Source organism: Momordica charantia, assembly GCF_013281855.1.
Source record: "Momordica charantia cultivar OHB3-1 chromosome 8 unlocalized genomic scaffold, Mcharantia_2.0 BLBB01000008.1, whole genome shotgun sequence".
In the NCBI taxonomy this organism is placed as follows: Eukaryota; Viridiplantae; Streptophyta; class Magnoliopsida; order Cucurbitales; family Cucurbitaceae; genus Momordica; species Momordica charantia.
This window is the reverse complement of record NW_028275166.1, coordinates 16,256,843-16,277,221: the sequence shown is the minus strand read 5'-3', so window position 1 is coordinate 16,277,221 and position 20,379 is coordinate 16,256,843. Positions and strand designations below refer to the sequence as shown.

Sequence of the window (20,379 nt, the reverse complement as noted above, 5' to 3'; positions counted from 1 at the left end):
TCAATGATGGAAGGTTGCAAGGCCTTCAAATCCGCTATAGTTGGCTGCAAAAACTCAAAACGCTCAAATTGGGGTAAAATTGCACCAAGCGCAATTTTAGCTTCTTTTTCTGCGGCCTCCAAATCTGATTCTAAGTCTTCCACCATCATTTGCTGGAGTTCCTCCATGATTGCCCCTATTGTAGCGCACTCCTCGACTTCATCCAGGAGACGCATCGCATCAAGGACATTGAAGGTTACCTGTTCATCATTGACCTTGATCGTGATCTCTCCTTTCCTAACATTGATTACCGTATCTCCAGTTGCTTTAAATAGCCTCCCAAGAATGATCAGCACCTCAAGATCTGCTTCACAATCCAAAATTATGGAATCGGCGGGAAAAATAAAGTTATCGACTTTAACAAGCACATCTTCTATTTTTCCTTCCAATTTCTTTATGGACCTATCAGCTAGTTGTAAAGTGATAATAGTGTGATGAACTTCTCCTATATTTAACTCTTTAAAGACAGAAAGAGGCATAAGATTAATGCTTGCCCCTAAGTCACACAATGCTCTTCTTAGGTTCTTATCTTCTATTGAGCAAGGGATAGTAAAACTACCTGGGTCCTTACACTTAACAGGCAATGGATTTCCTAGAGCATCACTACTACACTTTTTTAAGGCTACCATCTCATGCTCACCTAACTTCTCACGCCTAGATATGATGTCTTTCAAAAACTTAGTGTAGTTAGGCATTTGTTCTAAAGCATCTATGAGAGGTATATTTATATGCAACTGTTTTAGAATCTCAAAGAACTTCTTAAAATGACTATCCTGATTCTTTCTAACTAGCCTTTGGGGGAAATGTGGAGGAATCTTAATATTACCTACCTGTGGACTAGTGCTGGGCACTACTTGCTTACCTTTATCTGCCTTCTTACCTTTTTCTTCAGAACTTACGGGTTCTGCTTTCTCTTCTTGTTGTGGATTGAAGGTGGATGCAGGAATAGGTGTAATTGCATCAGTTCCTTCAGCTAGAAGTGAGGGTCCTTCATAACTTAGTCCGCTTCTCGTAATAACCACCTTACAATGCTCCTTTCCCTCACGATCTCGCTTCGGGTTCTCTGTGTGTCCAGGTAACGTACCTTGGGGTCTAGATTTTTGGTCATTTGCTATCTGCCCCACTTGCATCTCCAAGTTCCTTATCGCATCATCAGTCATTGTCATAAACTCTTTTGTTGAAGCTTTACTTCTTGTCATGAATTCTTTCTGAGTAGTATTTTGACCTCTTTGCTGATTGTATTGTTGTGGATGCGACACCGGTTGAGTTGGGAAACTAGAAGAAGTGTAGTTTTCCTTGTATTGTTGAGCGGGTGCTTGCATACTGCTACTAGCTACTCCTTGGTTACTCCAAGAAAAGTTTGGATGGTGCCTCCATCCAGGGTTGTAAGTGTTCGAATACGAATTGAAGTTCCGCCTGGGCACCTTGACCTACATAGAAAATAGACCCTGAATTAGCTGGACAGTTCTCATACAAGTGGTTATCACCACAATAGACAAAAGATATATTTGAAATTTGTAAAACAGGAGAAGATTCGAGTATCGGCGGTTTTGGTTTCCTTCTCCATTGTCAGTTGCTTTAACATCTGATTCATAGCCACCATTTGGGCTTGCATTGAAGCTACTATGTCTAACTCAAAGACTCCGGCTGATACTTGCTTCTTTGGCAATGAACTTCCTATTTCGCCTTGGTCATTTATGTCATCTTGTTTAAGATATCAACGATCTCATTAACCGACTTTTCTAACAATGAGTCATTGGCTGCGGTGTTCAATATCATCCTTGATGAACGATCCAATCCTCTATAGAACTGTTCAATTTGCACACATGTGGGCAATCCATGGCTCGAGCATCTTCTCAATAACTCCTTAAAACCCTCCCAAGCTTCTTGAACTACTTCATTTTCCTTTTGTCGAAAAGACACAATGTCTTCTCGAAGGTCTGCGTTCCTGGTCAAAGTGTGGTACTTTGCCAAAATTTTCTCCCTCAGTTCCGCCCATGTGTTGATAGAATTTGGTTATAGTCCGTTTAGCCAAGTCCTTGCATCATCCCTGAGAGAAAAAGGAAACATTTTTAATCTTAGTACATCCTCAGAGACACTAGGAAGTTGAAATGCATTAGCTATTTGACTAAAGAAGATCCTTAGTCAATCCTGCGAACTGGCCCATCGTCTGCAACATCTGGAACATGACTGGCTTGAGCTCGAACTGTTCGGCTCGGGGTAAAGGATTATTTATCCCTGAATTTAAGTTGTGGAACACATGAGTGACATAGTTTTGCATGGCTACATCTCGGTTATCTGCTAGAAGGATCGGATTGGGAATTTCTCCTACTCGGTCTGCTGCTCCTTCACCTGCCATATCTCCATTCACAGGTGGATTTTATGGTAGTGGAGGATCTTATAGATTTCTATTCATTTCGATGGTCTCTTCTTCTTCAACTTCTTTCTCTTTTTGAGTTTCTTTCTCTTTTCTCAACCTCTACTCACGCCTTATCCTCTCAAGAGTTCTTTCAATCTCTGGATCAAAGGTCAACCAACCAGACCATGTGTTCATACACAACTCCATTAAAGGTTAGATATAATAATTAAGTCTAATGACAGAGGTATGCAACAATCACACAATGAAACAATTCACTTGAAAATAATATGATTTGAAAACTTAAGTCCCGGCAATCGCGCCAAAAATTTGTTGGGACTTTCTCTACCTTTAAAAAGATTAGAGACTCATGCAAGTGCACACAGTCACAAGTAATACTCGAAAGTAATCCAAGGTCGAATCCTTAGGGACTTGTTGCTTTTCAAAACAATTTTTAAGAAGTAAATGGTTCAGATATGCAATTGGGATTTAGGAAGAAAAATGTGATGAAATGTTGTTGTTTGGGGTTTTAACTAACAAGCAATTTAATAAAACTCAACCTCCTTGTCTCCTACCTTAGTTTTGAGGTAAAACATGGAAAACACACTATGTTGGGAAAATACATCAGGCGCAATTCCTGGCTTTTGTTGGGATTTGAGTTCTACTCTTTCACTACCGCTTTTGGTTGCTGCAGAGGCTAGGGTAACCTACAATCATATGCATATGTGTGATTACAATCCTAGAGAATATCTACCAACTCATTTGCATTATGGGTCGAGGGCCTATGCCTAGGACCATGTTTTATGCGCTTATTCCTAAGTCACATCCCATATTGGTTTCCTATTATTTTACCTAACTCACCTTTCCCAAGGTTGGACTTTAGTGTATAAATCAAGTTCCCACTGGCCAAATGGAAAAAAGACGAAAAGAGAAGTTTTTAGAAACCAACCCAAAAAAGTGTCAGGCGCAATCTAGCCAAAATCCCGAGCGTGTTGAAAATCAAATCATTTGACTAAAGCATTACACAAGGAGGTGGATAGCTAATTTATACCATAATTAAATGAAAGAAAATGCATGAAAACATAAAGAAATTATTTTTCATTGAATTTAAATGAATAAATAAGTCGTACAAGAAGTTCTAGTTTGACCCACTTCTCTCTTGAGCGTGAGGGGAGTTGAAGCTCGCTAAAGAACTTTAAAAGAACAGAATGAACAAAGAACAGAAGTAAGAACTTGAATTAATAGCAATACGAAAGGTAAAAGAGTGAAAAACAAAGAAATGAACAACTACAACATGAACCTAAACCCTAAAAACGCGTTCTACAGCTAGAGAACATCTAAAAGAAGGTGAAATGAAGCTTGGATGGAATGGAATTATGCTGGATCGATGGCTCCCTTTTATAGCACCATAGGTTGGTTGAAACTCCCCTCCATTTTAGGTGGAAAGGGGTTGAGATTCACCTAACCACCTCACTTGGACTTGGACTCACAGTTTCGAACATGTGGGAAATGTCCTCCTTGCCCTTCATTAATCAAAACGTGCGTTTTGACATTTTATCCTCCAAAAATGCGCCAAGCGCAATTTTGCAAAAACAGAATTCTGTTATTTTCTTCCAACTTTGACCGCATTTATCTCATATTTTTCCTAACGTACCATAGTTTGACTTTTATGCAGAAATAATCTATGCATGTTCTACTTTAAGAATATGTGGTATTTTTTGGCAAACAATAATGGAAAGTGGTAAAAAACGTGGTCAAACAGGGCTACCGATACATGTTTCTGCAGTAAAAACTCAACCCTAACAATGTGCTCATACACAACTCCCTTAAAGGTTAGATATAATAATTATTTCAAATGACAGAGGGATGCAACAATCACGCATGAAACAATTCACAAAAAAAAAATATGATTTGAAAAAGTAAGTCCCCGATAATGGCACCAAAAACTTGTTGGGACTTTCCCTACCTTTAAAAAGATTAGATACTCGTGCACGTGCACACGGTCACAAATAATACTTTGGAGTAATCCAAGGTCGAATCATCATGGACTTTTTGCTTTTCAAAACAGTTTTTAAGAAGTGAATGGTTCAAATATGCAATTGTGTTTTATGAAGAAAAATGGTGACAAAAGTTGTTTTTTGGAGTTTTTAGTATCAAGCAATTTTATAAAACTCAATCTCTTTGCTTCCTACCTTAGTTTTGATGCAAAACATAGGAGATACACACAGTTGGGAAAATGCACCAGGCGCAATCTGGCTTTTCTACTCTTTCACTACCGCTTTTGGTTTCTACAGAGGCTGGAGTAACCTACAATCATATTTCTATGTGTGATTACAATCCTAGAGAATATTTATCAAGTCATTTGCATTATAAGTCAGAGGGCCTATGTCTAGGAGCATGTTTTATGCACTTACGTCTGAGTCACATCCCATATTGGTTTCCTATTATTTAACCTAACTCACCCTTCTCAAAGTTGGGCTTTAGTGCATAAATCAAATTCCCACTAGCCAAATAGAAAAAAGACGTAAAGAGACGTTTTTAGAAACGAACCCAAAAAAGTCTCAGATGCAATCTAGGCAAAATCTCGAGCGTGTTGAAAATCAAATCTGACTAAGGCATTTCACAAAGAGGTTGATAACTAATTTAGTGCATAGTTAAAGGAAAGGAAATGCACGAAAATATAAAGGAAGTAATTTTCATTTAATTAAAACGAACAAAAAAGCCATACAAGGAGTTCTAGCTTGACCCTCTTCTTTTTCGAGCGTGAGGGGAGTGTAAACTCTCTTAAGAACTAAAGAAGAACATAATAGATGAAGAACAAAAGGTAGAACTTGAATTTAAAGCAATACGATAAGCAAAAGTATGAAAATACAAGGAAATAAAAACTAAAATATAAATCTAAAGCATAAGATCGAGTTCTACAACGAATAAAAATGAAATAAAGGTGAAAACGAGCTTGGAAGAGATGATTTGCTGCTGGGGGAGAATCTCCCTTTTATAGGCCTTTGATTTGGTTGAAGTCCCCATCATTTTAGGTGGAAATGGGTTCAGATTCACCTAACAACCCCTTATTGATTTAGACTCATGGTTGTAGCTTGATTCAAACATGTTGGAAATGTCTCCCTTGCCCTTCATTAAGTGAAACACACGTTTTGACCAAGTTTGACTTCAAAATTGCGACAGGCGCAATTTCCCTAGAAAATAGATTTTGTGAGTTTCTTCGAACTTTGACCATGTTTTTCTCATTTTTTCCTAAAGTACCATATATTGCAATTTATCCATAAATGTTTTATGCATATTCTACTTTACGAATATGTAATTATTTTTTGGGCAAATAATGATGGAAAATGGTTCAAATTTGTGGTCAAACAGGCCTACTGGCAGACATTTGTATAGTAAAAAGTCAACCCTAACAGAAGACCATGAGGGCAGCTCGATTCGGACATTCGTATACCCTTCTACAGAGGGCAGTAGAACCCTCTCCATGTGTTTCCACCCCTCTGCTGGAAGGGTATGCAGTCTCCCTCTCTGTTTCTGTCTACTCCCCCACTTTTGGGGGACCCTAATCTAGCAGGCTTGTTTCCACCGCTAGAAGAAACTTTGTTCTTTCTCTGCTCTTGCGATGTGTCGCTGCTAAGATCAAACAGTTGTTTGGCTATGGCATAAGTAGTAGTGATATCTTGCACTTTATGTTCATACGGCTTATCCCCAGCTCATGGTTTCAAGCCTTCTACAAAGGCAAAGACCTTGTCTTTTTTAGACATATCGAGGATGTCTAACATCAATCCCGAAAACTGCTTTACATAATCTCAAATATTTATTGTGTGTCGCAAATCACGTTGTTTACGGCAGGCGAGGATCTCTACGTTTTATGGGAAGAATTAAGATCTAGCTTTCTGCTTTAGCTTTTTTCAGGTGTCGATGGTACATATTTCCTCTTGGACATCTATATATCTTTCTCTCCACCACAACTTTGCATCGTTAGCAAGATGCATTGTGGGCGAATATGATTTTCGATTCCTCTGTCACAGTGCTTGTCGCTTTTAAAAACTGCTCAAGATTAAAGATGAAGCTCTCGAAAGTGTTACCAGCTCGGGCCCCACAAAAGGGCCTAGGCTTCGGAACTTTCACATTGTTGAACTGAATAGGTCCCCCTGCTAGGGCTTGATTTCCCACCGCCTTTATAACGCCCCGCGTTACTCAGGTTAGCTTGCCCCGAGTTCCGGGAAATTTTATAACAAAATAGATTTTGTTTATTGATTTATTTATTTATTTCATTTTTATTTTATTTGATTCATCAGTGATCTTTATTTAATTTAAGTGTGACATCTCGGCTAGTGTGTATTGTTACAGATTTAGTGGTGAGTTAGTAGCGTGTAGTATTTATCAAGTTATGGTTTAGTACGGATTCCGCTATGTGACACTTGTTCTGGGCCATTGGACCAACTACGAAATTATATTATTGGTTTTGTTAACAAGGAGTTATTGGGTAAGTGGGCCTTAAACAAAAGAAACTAGCCCAAGTGAGTTGTATGTTTCAAAACAAAAGAAAAAGGGGAATTAAAACAAAACAACCCTAGCCCATCTTGTTCTCCTTCCTCTTCTTCTTCCTCCTTTCCCTTTCTTGTTGAAGCCGCCACCCCCCCCCCCATCCGGATTTCTTTCTCCGACGAAGCAGCACCGACGACCGCCCCCTCCGGCGGACAGCAGCAGGCGGCGCGACAGGCAGCAGCGGGTGCGACTCCGAGCAGCAGCGGCGTGCGACTCTGGGTAACGGCGTCGGCAGCAGCAAGCGCGGGGTGTCGGGCAGCAGCAGGCGGCGGCGGTGCACGTGGGTGCTAGTTTCGTGGTGCCTTCTCTCCGATCCGACAAGCCCCAACGACCTCGAACAGCTTAGATCCGCGAAGTGCGGCAAGTTTCTTTGACCCACATTTGTTTGAAGTTAATTTTGGGATACCCACTCATAAGCGAAGTTGTTTTGGTAGTAACAGACATCAAAACGAAGACGTTGGAAGTCGTTTCGGCGCATTCTTCTGCTGTAAAAACGTGGACAGCAGCTTTTTGTGGTGTTCGGCGATTTCCCTCGTCCGTTCGAAGCCCGATTTACGCTACCCACACCTTTGCAAGCTAGATTTAAGTTACCCACACCTACACGAAGTCGTTTTTGTGGTAATGAGCCCTTTGAACTCCCTTAGAGTTGATTTCGGAGGCTGAATCGTACATATAACTTGCTGTTTTTTTCTATTTTTATGCTTAGGTGTGAGATCGACGCAAGATTTAGGGACGTGGTTGAGTAAGTAGCACTACGGGGCGAGTGCGTGTGTTATTTAGCGTTAACGGAATGGTTTTGATGCTGTTTTTCTGGTTAAAATAATTTAAATGAGCATGTAGGGATTGTTAGTTTGATTTATGAATTTCTAGCGATCTTGTTGCCGTCTTTCTATTATTGAACACTTTTGAGGAAACATGCTTCCTGTTCTTATGGTTGTAGGTGACTAGTAGGTTCTGAATTGTTGTAGTTAGAAGTAACTGGCTCATGACGTTTTGCAAATGTGATGTAAATGAAATGCTCGCATTGTTAAACTGATAATTTAGTTTATATTGTTCCAGTTGTGAGCTGTTGGATGTATTTTATTTATTACATGGAAAAGCATGCTTGTAAACGGTGCAGTGATTTAGAATGTGGGAAATTTACCTGTAGGTGGTCATGGGAGGGTTAGTGAAGTGGTGAACGGTGAAGGGTAAAGGGACGGGTTGATAGTCCGTTAACTATGGGTGTTCTGACCTGAAAATGCATATAAATCGCTTGGAGGTTCAAAGCCTTGAGTAGTGGCCTTGGGAATAAATGACAAGGCCAAACGTCAAATTTCTGTAAACGAGTATTGGGGTCTTGGGGATAAATGTCAAGGACCAATACGCTGGGAAGTCATCGGTACCTTGGGGATAAACGGCAGGACCGGTGCACAGTTCAGGCCTTGGGAATAAATGGCAAGGCCAAACGTCAAGTTTCTGTAGAGGAGTATTGAGGCCTTGGGGATAAATATCAAGGGTCAATGCGACTCGAGGAGTTAGGCTTGAGGGATTAAAGTAGAGTGGTGCTTGCGAAGTAGTGGTGCTAGGCCTTGGGAATAAATGGCAAGGTCGAACATCAAGTACTGTAAAAGGAGGGGGTGCGGTAACTTGGGAATAAATGTCAAGAGCCGTCATGCCTCGAGAAGTTAAGCGGGGAGTAACACAGGGGGGTGTAGAGGAAGGTTTAGTACTATGAGACAAGGACTAGTGAATCATGGGTTGTAATCTTGGTAGTTCTGACGCATGGTTGTTGTATGTAAATGTCAAGTTATTGTTCGCTATCTCTCGCTGCCTATTTAATTGCCTTGCTATCGTTTTATTCTATATGCCGTGACTGTGAGCATGATTTTTGTGCTAGTTAGGAAGTGCTACTTACGAAGTACCTTACGTACTCACCCCCCCTTTTTTACCCTTATATGTTTTCAGGTGTGAACAGGGTCGACCGCGGTGATGACGTGGAGAGGGCTTGACCGAGGAGGGATCGCTAGCCTAGTTAGTGAGGATAGAGGGAAGGGTCGTTGGGTACGAGTAGCATTGAGATTTATGTTATTGCTAGGTGTGGACCGAGGAGGAATTTTGTATTCTTTAGAACTGCTTTATTTTGTTATGGATGTTGCTGGTAAATGCGTCACTGTTGTCGTTGGAGTTTAGGTGTACGGTTGTTTTATTTATTTAAGAATTTTTGCCACTGAGGCGGATATGAGATGTTTCTGTTTTTAAATTGCCCACGGAGGGCGAAGTCCTGACAGTTTATGACTTTTATATTTCTGATTGAACGTATGGGAGTCGAAGCTTTATTTCGTTTAAATTATTTTCCCAGGGAGTTGCTTATCTCGTGTTTAGAGTTAAGGCTAGCCAGGTGAATTATTTAGCGTTGCCTAGGATGATATATAAAATCCTGGGGCGTTACAGCTTTCATAGTGAGATTTACTTTGGTGCTTAATTCAGCAATATCCGCCCTTACATCGTCAATGGTGGCTTTGAATTCGTCAGTCAGCTCACTGACCATCTGAACTGTTGGGTTTTATGCCCTAAACTAGTTGTGTGTAAACATAAAACAAATATTCATTCAATAAAGTTGTTATTGATAGAATTGCATTAATCCAAATCTAATAAACTAACATTCGTGGTTATGTTATGTAACCGGAACAGTATATAACAGATATACAGTATATATTTAATATACAGCGTATATATTTGATATATAACGTATATATATATATACAGTATATATTCGATATACAGGTGGATAATGTTCCAGTAGTAACCTAAAGGGTCTATAGTATATGGATAAGGTTAGGTACCTTATCCTGGTAACACTATGGAGACATGCGGGTGAGGGTATCCTATACAATAAGCTTGAATAAGACTGGACCGCAAAATAATTAATCATTAGCTGTAACACTGTTAGCTACTAGATTAATATTTCAATAGGATGACAAGGTAACTCAATCTCAATCCTAAGTGAGTTATAAACTCTTGCCTGTTAGGGCTCGTCCTTCAATTTATATGGGTGAGAGTGGCCCGAGTCACCAACTCATTATGCCTCCCATTTTGGGGTCGAGACCGAGTGGGGAACTGGGAACATAACTACACAATATGGAATTCACTCCTTCCCGACTTTAGGGTAAGTAGATGAGTGTTCTCTTATGTGTTGACTCTGGGACATGAACAAGGAGTCCCACCCTCTCACTGGCCTGATAGGGACTTTCGGTATTGGTGGGACCATAACCGGGTTGTTAATTAAAGGATCAGCGGTACATAGGTACAAGATGTAACACAAGGGTAAAACGGTAATTTGACCCAGCTGTGGTTACGAACACTCGTGAAAGATTGACTTACCGTTAATGGTAAAAATCCGTGGACGCAGAATATTTTACCGTGAGAAGCGTGCAGCTGTGGGTCATTAGTGGAGTGACCGACAATTAACGAATGTTGATTGATTTGGTTAATGAGTTTAATCAATTAATCTCGTATCGTTGGAGCTTCTGATCTGTAGGTCCATTAGGTCCTCTTGTTAGCTCGTAAAGGATGGTTAAGAACATTTAGTCGTTAAAAGAATTTGAATTGTTCAAATTGGTTAAAGGAAATTAAGATTAATTGTATGAGATGCAATTAATGTAATGTATATTGATACATTATAATATAAAGTTAATTTTGAATTGGATTCAATATTATGAGAGAGAAGGATATTAGAATTTGATAATTTAAATATAATTTAATTAAATTAAATTAAATTAATGTGATATGTTAATTTGATTAAATTAAATTAGATTTAATTTAATCAAATTAATAATTATTTTTGTAATAAATTAAATTGGATTTGTTAATTGTTAATTTAATTAAAATGGTTTTAATTAAATTAAAATAATAAAATAAAAGAAAAGAAAAAAAGGGAAAGTGGAGCTCCCACTTCCCACCATTAATAATGGGAAATGGAGAAATGGTGACTTCCCCCTCACTCTACCTCCCTTATAAAAAGGGAGGTTCTCCCCTTCTTTTTTTTTTTTACCCGGCTCTCGGTTGTTGAGTTTCTGAAACTCCAATGAGAAATTTGTCTCTCGATCTCTCGATCTCCCTTTTAATTATAAGACGGTTCCCACAAACCGAGTTCTTAACGTCCAGAGGATAGCGAGGAAGACTTTGTGGAGGCGTTGATATCTACATTGAAGAGGTGTCTTCAAAGGTATGTATCACTAACTCCTTCTATTCATGCTTATATGTCTTTTCCATTGTGTAATTCTAAGACAAGATCGAAGCACACGCGTTCGCGCGCTTCTGCTGCAGGATCCGATTCCTTCATGAACTATAGTCTTTAGAGAGGTGTCCAGTTTTCCAACACGCTCCACCATGTGGGCGATTGAGCTCGATGAGCTTTCACCACGTTCAAGGTTATCAGTTCGCTTAACCTTGTCTTCAAAGGTTTCAACCCAAAGCATCAACTCACGTCCACCAAACCCATCTATACGGGCATTCACATCGTCATTTCGTTAGATTTGGTGGAGATTTCATACAGCCAAGATTCCATATATCTAACACTGTCAGGGACTTCGCTGAAGAACAATAGTTGTTCTTCCATCTCAACGAGTCTGTCAACATGGTACTTGCCCAACTACTTCGTCGCGGATATGGTTACTGTTTTTTCAACTCGAGGTGCCAACTAGGCTCTAATACCAACTGTCACAATCGCACTTTAACGGGACTCAAAAATCGATTGTGCGGCACTTTGCTTTCGCCCACAAGCAAAGTTAGCCAACAATAAATCAACAATCGGTGGCTAGAGAAAAAGGATTTAGAAAACGGGGTTAGAGAAAAAGGATTTAGAAAACGTATGAAAGAATTTTGGAAAGCTTGTTATATAGCTTGAATGCAAGAGAATAGATTAGCGGCAAGACAATAATACAACACAAGGTAGGGAGGATGACTAGGTGGTACCCCCCTATAGTAAATTCTAAGGCATATTTGATATGGCAACCATGTACGTGCAAAGTGGCTACGAGTCCCTTGCCACCAAAAGTACGAGGAAAAGTAACAACATACAAAACTAAATACATGACATAAAAGTATGTTGACAGAGGTTGTTATGGGAATGCGGCCACAGGCAATAGGCCCTGGACTAGAATGACCATGACTACCAGTGCCCCTCGCCTGCAGCCCCTCATGTGCACCTGCCCCTGCCGCTAGCCCTTTGCGCCATGCTGCCCATACCGCCTGCTCTCTTGTGCAGCTCCCTATTTTGTTGCCAAACCTTGCTTGCCGCCCACTATTGAACTAATTAGGAAAATATTTCCCTTTTATTTAATTTAAAAACATTTTGGACTATTTTATTTGCTTTCAATTTATTTGATTATTTTTATTATTTCTTTAGCAAATTAGGCAAGTTAGATTTTTAAATTAGGATAATATTTTATTTTATTTGCCTTAGATTTTAGGTTTATTCTATATTACAAAATATCTTGTAAATGCCTATGGTCTTGCCTTCCCTTTTGTTTGAAAACAATTTAGATTGAAGTTGAATACAAAATTGAGAGTTTTCTCCCAATTGCCTCATACAATCCCCCCCCCCCCCCCCCCCCCACCAATAATATCTTCCTTTGTGTGGTTGGACTTAGGATTACATTATTTTACCCTCGGAGCATACTTGTTTGATTGGTCATCAAACTCGTGGAGTGTTTCCGACCTCGACCATAGTGAATCATCTGTTTGCTTAAGGTAATCGACTACAAAGGTTGTTTATGCAAGGATATGCACAACAGTGTATTTCAGATTGCAGCCCGAACTCGGCCTCCGGACCGATCTGAATACTTGGGCGGACCTGCACAAAAAGGTGAGCACTCCGACGATCAAGTCAGTATAGGTCGGATTCCCAGTTTAGTTCGAGGTCAGAAATCATCGTACCTGATCGCGGAGTGAGGTCCTCTACTTATGGGTGGTAGTCCCGCTAATCTCGCGACGGTTACACCCGGTAATCTCGGGACCGTCGGTTACACCCGGTAATCTCGGGACCAACGGTTACACCTGATAATCACGCCGCTAACAGTAGCTCACATCGGCCCCCACCGAGCTTCCCGGTAGGTCGGACCTCGGCCAGGTTCACCTCGGCCCTCATACTTAGTATCTGTCAACGCTAGTGGTGGTGATCTCGGCGGTCCGAGCTGGGGCATGACTCATGGTCACCTTGGGGCACCAATGGTTGTCCTCCACGTGTCCAGGGTATTCTTTCCCCCAAACATTGGCCCCCTCTCTGTCTGGTCCGATCTCGACCTGGCAGAGAAGTTCGTTTGATTTGCTTCGGACACGTGGCGATTGCCTATTCGTGCGAAAACATAACCGTTGCGGTGGATTTATCATCGGAATATTCAAATATTCCGACGCTTCGGATCTCCGGGAGGATCCTAGCCGCTCGTTGATTACACGTGTACGGTGGGAAAATTTTTCCGACGAGCTATAAATACCCCTAACCCTTCAGGTCATACCTTACGTTTCCTGAATTCTTGGAGTTCGATCTGAAGGCAGCTCGAACCCTTGGTAGGTCGGTCTCTTCCCTCACTTTCTCTTTCGAACGTAGTTGCCATGTCGTCCTCTTTTAGCAGCAACTTAGGATCCGATGAGGATTTAGCTCGTAGGTTAGAGTCCGAGCTCGAGGAGATAGAAAACTTTAGGTTCTCCGATGACGGGGAGGATAGTGATGCCTCCACCTCGGGTCAGGGTTTGGAATACCCTTCTAGGATACCTGAGCACTACCTCGGATACCTTCGTAGGGGGTTCGCTATCCCTGAGAACATCCTCCTTAGGATTCCGGAGGAGGGGGAGAGAGCTGACAATCCTCCAGAGGGATGGGTCACTCTCTACTTCAAAATGTTTGAGTACGACCTCCGGCTTGCCCTTCACCCTTTTGTCCAAGAATTTCTCTTCCGGACTGGGTTGGCTCCGGCTCAAGTGGCCCCCAATGGATGGGGTGTCATTTTCGCTTTGGCCATCCTTTTTTGGCTACGAGCTCAGGATAGTGAAGAGGCCGAGCTGTTGGACGTAGACCAGCTCCTCGCATGCTTCGAAGCGAAAAGGATAGCTAAGAAGCCTGGTCGGTTCTATATGTGCGCAAGGAAAGGCGCAGGCGGTATAGTTAAGGGGCCGACCTCCATCAAGGGATGGGTGAGGAAGTGGTTCTACGCTTCTGAGGAATGGCTTGCAAAGGACGAGTCAGGTCGTTCCTTCTTTGACGTTCCCACTAGGTTTGGGAACCTAGGTACGGAGTAGTTCTTACTTTTTGTGATTTTCTTTCCTGTCATTCAGGTCTAACTCGGATTTTGTCTTCGTGCAGTTTCAATCCGACCAGTCCCCGAGCTTACGCAAGCTTCCTTCGACATGTTGAAATATTACAAGGAGCGTTTTCCGAGGGGTAGGAAGGTCGGAACCTTGGTGACTGACAAGCTGCTGCTTGAGTCCGGGCTGCTAGATTACAACCCTGCAGTTCGTCCTATTGAATCTTCAAGGCCGAACTCCTAATTAGGTATGCCGAGCTTGCTGCCCCCTCCCTTTCCTCTAACTTTGTGCTAATTTTTTTTTCTTTGTTTTGCAGCCATGGTTTGCGGGTTCGCGAGTAACGTGAAACGCAAGTCCAAGGGCCGAGCCCATGCTCTTGAGGCCGCCCAGAGTTCGAAACTTGCCACTCCTGCTATGGTAGGGCCAGCCTCGGAAGATCCAGCCCCAGTGATCGAGCTGGAGTCTTCTGGGGGTCCTTCGAGGGAGAAGCGCCCCAAGGATCAGACCGAGGCGGTGGACGCCTCGCCCTTGGGCGAGGAGGTGAGGGAGGAAGTCCCTCTGAAGCGAAGGAGGAAGAAGAAGAAGACCACCTCCCCCTTGGAGGTCAGAGCTCGCGGGGTCCTGCCTGCGAGCTTCGCAGATCGGGTGGACGATCCTGAAGCCAGGATGGGCTCGACATCCGACGTGACAGCACGGTTCAGAGTTGAGCCGTCAAGTTCTGAGGTGAGGGACCAGGTGTCCCGCATCTCGGCTGCAAGTTTGGACCGCTGCCTAAGGAGGGCGTCCAAATTTGTAAGTGACCCAGGGTCCGTCCTGCAGATGACCATCGACTACGCCGCTGAGGTAAGACTCGTGTCTCCGTTTTTGCTCAATTTACCTAACAGGTAGCTCGGTCTAATTTCCTTCTTGGTGTTTTTCCTCAGGCGTTTGTTGCTTCCATTCAATCGGCTCTGGCTGTAAAGGCCGAGCTGGATGGGAGGGAAGTTCTTGCAGCGAGGGAGAAAGAGGAGTTCTCTGCTGCCTTGGAGGCTGCTTCCTCCACCATGAAGGATGAGCTGCTGAAGGCTCACTCTGAGGTGGAAATTTTGAAGGCCGAGCTGCTGAAGAAGGAAGAGGACAGACGCAAGGCCCAGCTTCAAGCTGCCCATGCTATCACCAGGGGCTTGGAGAAGGAGAATGACGACATGCTCCAGGCGCTTGAAGCGAAGGATGAGGAGCTGAAGCATGCGACTGCCGAGCTGGAGACGGCGAAGGAGCGCCTCAGCAACGGAGTCCTATTGGAGGAATCGTTTAGGCAACATCCTGACTTCCATGGATTTTCCAAAGACTTCTCTGACGCGAGCTTCAAGTTCCTCATGAAGGGCATTGCTTCCGACATGCCTGACCTTCAGATCGATCTCAGTAGTGTGAAAAAGAGGTATGCCGAGCAGTGGGCGTCTGGGCCTGGCGGCACCCCTGGCCCCTAAGCGTTGGTGGATAAGTATGTCAGAGATCTGGACTCTGACTGCTTCGATCTCGAAAAGGACCAGGTCGGCATCACTCAGGAGGACGCTCCTCAGGCAGGCTCTTAGGCGATCATTCTTCATGGGGCCCTTCTCTGTCTTTCTTCTTTTCTCCCCTTTTTTTGTTTGTAAGTGTCAGGGCAGAGCTGCAAGGTCTATAAGCCTTGGCTCTGCTCTCCATTTAATGAAGAAGCTTTGTTCGTTTTTACTTTGGTGTTGGCAACATCTTTCCTTTCTTTGCTTTTCTTTGAACTGCAGCCAATGTCACCTCGCACCTCTTACTTTTGAGGTCGCGCCTTCAATTAAAATAATTGAAAGTTTGAATTTGAATCCCTGTCTAGTGTTCAATGCATTGCACCAACTCTGGATTTTTTAACATCGCACCCTTAACTTAAGAACGTTAAAAGGCTAAAATCCTAAGTCCATAGCTGTTCTTCATATCGTACGTCGTACCCTCAGCTTCAGAGGCTTGATCATTTTGACCTTTTCACATCGTCCCTTTACCTTGAAGGTTTGAATTTTAAGTTCATCAGTGGTTTTGGCATCGCACCTCGTACCCTTAGGTTTTGGAGGATTGAATTTTAACCGACTGCTGAAATGTGATCGTGTGGGAGTCCGTGGCCCCCATTTAATTTCTGGTCGAACTCGGAATCATGAAATTAAATCATCACATTTATTCCGATCATAATTCTTTTGAAACAGTTTTTACAGATCCATTGAAAACCCTTTTGGCATTTCAAGGATAATAACGCTTCAGGTGCTCCGCGTTCCACGGGTGCGCGAGGACGTCTCCTTTTAGATCGGCCAATATGTACGTCCCAGGTCGGACTATGCCCTTGACCTCAAACGGCCCCTCCCAGGTCGGGTCAAGGGCACCCACATGGGTTTGGACCCGCCTTAAGACCAAATGTCCGACCTGGAAGGTCCGAGGTCGAACGCGGGCGTTGTAATGTCTGGCCATTCTGCCCTGATATTCCGCCAGGCGTAGTTGGGCCATTGCTCTTCTTTCTTCCAACAAGTCGAGGTTGAGGAGCAGCTCTTCCTCATTTGCTGTAGGCTCGTAATGCTCTACTCTGTCAGATGGCATGCCGATCTCAACCGGGACTACAGCTTCGGAGCCGAAGGCCACGGAAAACGGGGTCTCACCCGTCGATTCTCTTTGGGTGGTCCGGTACGACCATAGAACCTCTGGTAGCTCCTCGACCCACCTGTCTTTCTTGAAGTCCAGTCTAAGTTTGATGCCTCGCTTGATGATCTTGTTCACTGCCTCCACCTGCCCATTTGCTTGCGGATGTGCGGGGGACGAGCTAAGGTGACTTATGCCAAGCTTGCTGCAAAAGTCTTTGAACTTGGTGTTGTCAAACTGCTTCCCATTGTCTGTCACAACGGCCTGCGGTATACCAAAGCGACATATGATATTTGTCCATACGAAGGACGTGACTCTGGATTCCGTTATGTGGGAGAGCGCCTCGACCTCGGCCCACTTTGTGAAGTAATCCACAGCAACCACAACGAACTTGGTCTGGCCCTTGCCCAAAGGGAAAGGACCAATGATATCTACCTCCCACTGCGCGAAAGCCACGAGGCCGAGATGGGGGTGAGCTGCTCGGGAGGTTGGTGGATTATGGTTCCGTAGCGTTAGCAATTGTCGGAAGTTCTAACGAACTTCTTGGCGTCCTGACTGAGGGTCGGCCAATAGTATCCTTATCGGATCACTTTGGCTGATAGCGACCGGGCGCCTGAGTGATTGCCGCACACTCCTTCGTGGATTTGACTGAGGACGTACAGGCCCTCTTTAGGGGTTAGGCATCTCAATAGAGGCAGGGAAAAGCCGCGCCGGTACAATGCTCCACCTCGGACCACGAACCGAGGGATTATCTAAGATCTCGACGGAGACCGACCTTAGGTCGGTCTCGTACGCCGATTCTAAATTGGCCAAGGCGTTAGCATTAGAATTTTCTGCTCGGGGAACCCGGCTTACTTTGTAAGTTCGAAACTGGGCGAGGTACGATCTGACCTTGCCCAAATACTTCTCCATTCAGGAGTCTTTGGCTTGGTACTCTTCCTTGATCTGGCTCACAACCAGCTGGGAGTCGCTGAAGACCTTAACACAAGGGGGCCCCCAATGCTCTAGCGATTCGCAGACCGGCAATAAATGCTTCATACTTAGCCTCGTTGTTAGAAGTCCGGAAGCCGAACCGCAAGGCATACTCAAATCGCTCGCCTCCTGGTCCGAGCAAGAGGACCCCGGCCCCGCACCCCTTCTCATTGGAGGATCCGTCGACATAGATTGTCCATGGTAGGTCGGACTCGCTCAGCTCGGAAGGTGGTGTGAGCTCGGCTATGAAATCTGCCGCTGCTTGTCCTTTCAACGCAGTTCTGGGTTTGAACTGGATGTCGTATTCACTTAGCTCCATTGCCCACTTCATCAGGCGTCCAGAAGCTTCTGGCTTATGGAAGATGTTTTTTAGGGGCAAGTTTGTGAGCACCACCACAATATGGGCTTGGAAGTATGGTCTAAGCCGTCGGGCCGAGGTGACTAAAGCGAGAGCCAACTTCTCCATCTGAGGGTATCTAGTCTCGGCTTCGGTCATAGCCTTACTTGTGTAGTAGACAGGGTTTTGCCGCGCTTCCTCTTGCCTGATTAGGGCCGAGCTGACGGCACTGTCAGACACTGCTAAGTACAATTGGAGCTTGTCCTCTGGCAGGGGCTTGGCGAGCAAAGGTGCCGAACAGAGGTAGCCCTTCAATTGCTGAAATGCTTGTTCGCACTCTGCTGTCCATTCAAACGGCCCTTTCTTTCGTAGGACTTTGAAGAAAGGAAGGCACTTATCTGTCGATCTTGAAACAAACCGGTTCAGGGCCGCAATCCTGCCATTGAGGCACTGAAGCTGCTTCAACGTCGTAGGTGCCTCCATCTCGAGCACGGCTTTAATCTTTTCGGGGTTGGCCTCGATCCCCCGGTGGTTCACCATGAAGCCAAGGAATTTTCCCGAAGAGACTCCAAAGGCACATTTAGCTGGGTTGAGCTTCATTTGATATGTCCTTAGAACCTCGAAGGCTTTGGTCAGATCGGAGAGATGCGACTTAGACTGCTTGCTCTTGACAAGCATGTCGTCCACATACACTTCCATATTCCGGCCGATCTGCTTGGCGAACATTTTGTTCACCATTCTCTGGTAGGTCGCTCCTGCGTTCTTTAAACCGAAGGGCATGACCTTGTAACAGTACAGACCTTGGTCGGTTATGAATGCGGTATGATCTTCATCTGGGACATGCATCTTGATTTGGTTGTACCCAGAGTAGGCGTCCATGAAGGTGAGCAGTTCATGCCCGGCTGTGGCGTCCACGAGCTGATCAATCATCGGCAGTGGGAAGCAATCTTTCGGGCATGCCTTATTTAAGTTCGTAAAATCTACGCACATTCTCCACTTTCCGTTAGATTTTTTAACTAATACAACATTGGAGAGCCACTCGGGATACGAAATTTCTCTTATGTATTCAGCTTTCAAAAGTTTGCTAACTTCTTCAACAATTACATCGCTCCGTTCCTTGTTTATAGGTCTTCTTTTTTGCTTTACAGGTCGGAATGACAAATCTATGCTGAGGCGATGCGTCATAATTTTCGGGTCAATGCCAGGCATGTCCTCATGGGACCACGCAAAGACATCCGAGTTGGAACTGAGGAAGTGGATTAGCTCCTCTCTGTCGGTGGCCCCCAGCTTGGTTCCTATGCTTACTTGCTTCTCGGGACTAAGCAGAGGAACGAGCTCGAGCTCCTCAGTGGGTGCGGCAAACTCCCTCCTTGGCAGGTCGGCCTCGAACTCGAGCGTCTCATCCCTACCGGCGAGAGTTTCGAGGGCGCAGACCGATGAGCCTTTGAGTGCGGAGGCATAACGCTCCCTCGAAGCGGTCTGTTCTCTTCGGACCTTGCCCACGCCATTGGGGGTGGAATACTTCAAAACTTGATGGAGTGTCGAGGGAAGGGCCCGAAATGAGTGGATGATGGGTCTCCCAAAGATGGCATTATAGGCCGATCTACCATCAATTACCACGAACTCGGCCATTTGGGTGACCTGAGTTTGGTCCTGCCCAAGCGTGACCGGCAAGTCGATGCAACCCTCTGGGATGACCGATTCTCCAGAGAACCCAACCAGCGGTGTCGGGCTTTTCTTTAATTGCGACCTCGTCCATCCCAGGGCGAGGTAGGTCGGTAAGGACAGGATGTTAGCAGATGCGCCTCCGTCTACCAGCACCCTCCTGACCACCACATGATCAATCAAGGGAGCGATCACGAGTTCATCATTGTGGGGCAGGTGGACCTATTCTAAGTCTGTACTGTCGAAGGTGATTGGGCAGGTCGGCCTCTGCTCCCTGATGATGCACACCTCGCGCGTGGCTGCACGAGCTAACTCCTTTCTTTTATGTCCGGACTGACCCCCGCTTGGCCCTCCGAAAATGGTATTGATGACCGCAGGTCGGTCAGTGCGCCGGGGCGGCGTCCTCGAACGCTTCCGCTCTTCCTTTTTCTCTGTCGAGCTGGTCCTGGGCTTTCCCACAAATTTCTTGAAGTAGCCATCTTGAATTAGATCCTCAATTTGGCGCTTCAACTCCCAGCAGTCCGACGTGTTATGGCCGTGCTCCCGA

At 44.3% G+C, this 20,379-nt stretch overlaps 1 non-coding gene across 1 annotated transcript; it reads left to right on the top strand.

Annotated features, from left to right (window-relative positions):
- Positions 1-1,873: 1,873 nt before the first annotated feature.
- Positions 1,874-1,980, top strand: LOC148209628 (small nucleolar RNA R71). Its single transcript, XR_015793334.1, has one exon. It is a non-coding gene; the product is annotated as a small nucleolar RNA R71 (small nucleolar RNA).
- The last annotated feature ends 18,399 nt before the right edge of the window (positions 1,981-20,379 follow it).